General features: G+C 41.4%; 1 protein-coding gene across 1 annotated transcript in view; it reads left to right on the top strand.

Annotated features, from left to right (window-relative positions):
- The window catches only part of LOC103803681 (rhombotin-1-like), a 9,250-nt gene that overhangs the window by 359 nt on the left and 6,363 nt on the right, over window positions 1-2,528 (top strand). The gene's annotated exons all lie outside the window — the stretch shown is intronic.

The raw sequence follows: 2,528 nt of genomic DNA, 5'->3' as shown, positions 1-2,528 counted from the left end.
GGGCCATTTATCATTCTTTTTTTTTCCCCAAAAAAACCTGTGGGGTGTTGTGACTTTACTATAGTTTGAATTAACTTCAGGTGCATTCACAGAGCTGTTGAAGACTGCTCTTTAGCCCAGATAAGACTACATAAAAAACATCCTTCAACAGTTACCTACTGCTTCCAGGAGCGCTCCCTTTTTTTCCCATTGATTCATTTGCATTCAGGGCTGCTCCTGTGTGCCAATTAGCTTTAATTTTTACTATACACACTGACATCAATGGCCAATAGGAACAGAGCATAGCAGGGTTTTTAGTGTGCCCATAAACTACAGAAAATTGTCCTTGGACAAACTCCTGCTTTTAGACTGGCTGACAACAATAGACACGGTTAAGTTCAGGGTAAGAGCCATTAAACATAATTACTAACACAGGGTAAAAGTTTAATTGTACTAAATTTTAAATCTGCATAGTCTATGCTTATTTACAAGCTGGCTGGGTCTTCCTGTTACATAAGGGAGAATAAATCTGTACTTAAAAATTGTTGCCTTTTAACTTCAAAGGAAAGTGAAAAAGTAGGGAGGTTAGAAGAAGCAAAGCAACTCCAAACTGAAAACTCTCTGTATTTCCAGCTTCTTTTATGCCAATGGCTCCAAGCTGGTAAGTAGATGCTGAGCATCTTCTGATGGATTTTTCCAATGTGCATCAACTTTGTGTCTGTGAATGTGCAAGAGAGTATTGCATACGTTATGAAGGTGTCTGGGGGACAGAATGCAGATGAACTTGTTCATGTGGGGTTATCTTAAATTTAATCACAGATGGGGCTTGGGGTGAAAGATTTTCCTCCTGCTCCTTCTCTTCTTTCCCTCCTCCAATAATGTTAAGCTCTCCACCTCAGAAAGTTTCAGCTCAAGTAGCTTCTGGATCAGTAGATATCAGAGGTGGTAGGTTTTCTACAAGCAAGCAAAAAAGGCAAAAGTATGTGTTTATTTCGTGGTTTTCTTCCAACAAATTAAAAAGTAATAATGTTCACTGAGCTACAAGTTACAGTGTATTTTTAGAAGCATGGTGAATATACAAGGCTCTAAATCAGTCCCTGAAAAGCAGATTAAAATTAGGAAGTGCTAGAATAAGTGTGAAATGTTCATCTGTTGGGAAAGGGAGGGTATGGAGGACTGTGAAACTTGATAGAAGAGAAAAAGATTAGCACGCTGACTAGCTGGAAGCTACGTTTATGTAGACATTAGAAGGCAACAAGATTTCAGCTGGACAGAACATAAGCTTCAGATCTTATGCAAACAGTCAAAGCTGTTTAACAATTGGTTTACCCCCAAAACCCCTGAAAGGAGACAGGTGAATACGATGCCAAATACATTTTTCATGTTTCTTAAGCTAACTGTTTAAATAGTTAAGTGAACATCTGTCCAAATTTCCCCATCATTTCCATTTAGAGAAGTCTCCTATTTGAAGGCTGAAGAAAAGCACCTGCTTAACAATGCAAATGGTGCTGTCTGGGGCCCCTTTATTTTGTTTAATCTAGATTGAGCTCCACACAACTGTGATGCTAATGAATAATGGATATTTTATACTTGTGCATGTAGCAGTGCTGGGCACAGAGCAAATCTAGGATTAACCTCCCCGTTTGCCTGCCTAATGTGTTTGACTCATTTTTTTAGTTTGCTGTGACTTGGGTACTCTAAAAACGGATGTCTGGTTTTATGGAAAGTGAGAAAATCCTGGCAAGAGCTGTCAGGCTCTGCTGTGCCCAAGTGAGGTACTGTGGAAGGGGGCAGCTACACTGGGGAAGGGAGGGATGTCTGTAGTAATGGTTTGATTTATCAGTGGGTGCTGAATGAGAGCCAGGGCATTTCAGGGTGGAGACCTGGATGCTTTTCACCACCACATTTTTTCAGTCCAGTCTGCTGGTCATAGGCAGATGAGCCCTGTGTTCAGCTGCCTGCCTGCTGTGGGGGCAGGAACAACCAAGGGCAGCTTGTGGGGAGAAAGGGTCTACCCTGTCACCGATTACATGGCATGAATTTGCCAGTGCAAACTGTACAGCTGGGATTTCACTCTGTCTTTCAACCCTCAAATGACGGAGTCATAGAGGAAATTTTGGTACTCTCTTTGCAGATTTTCTGTCCTTCATGAGTGTTTCAATTTAGTTTGCACTGTTTAACTCTCAGGGAAAATGTAGTGCTGTTTCTTGGTAGGAAGGCTTGGGGTTTTCCAGCCAGGCCTAATGAAAGGCCACTGATAGCACTTCTAAAGAAAAATAAGGGTTGCCTTTTTATACAGCTGGAAAGCAAGTTGACTTCAGGAGCACAGCACTGTGGGAGGGTGGAAGAGTTGTGTGGAGGTTTCTATAACACTGCTGGGTGTTTTAATTCACAATTACTGGCCAGTAATAATTAGTATTGATTAGCTTGGCAAATTGCAGGTTTAGAAATTGGTTATAGATTTTCCTGATGCTTCTCGTCTGCGTGTTGTGGATTCAGCCAGAACCAGTGGCTTGAAACAAACCATGAGCCCAAATCTGTCTGTGAGC

The sequence above is a fragment of the Acanthisitta chloris genome, unplaced genomic scaffold (assembly GCF_000695815.1).
Source record: "Acanthisitta chloris isolate BGI_N310 unplaced genomic scaffold, ASM69581v1 scaffold19596, whole genome shotgun sequence".
Lineage (NCBI taxonomy): Eukaryota > Metazoa > Chordata > Aves > Passeriformes > Acanthisittidae > Acanthisitta > Acanthisitta chloris.
Note: the sequence above shows the minus strand (reverse complement) of the source record. Positions and strands in the feature narration are given on the sequence as shown.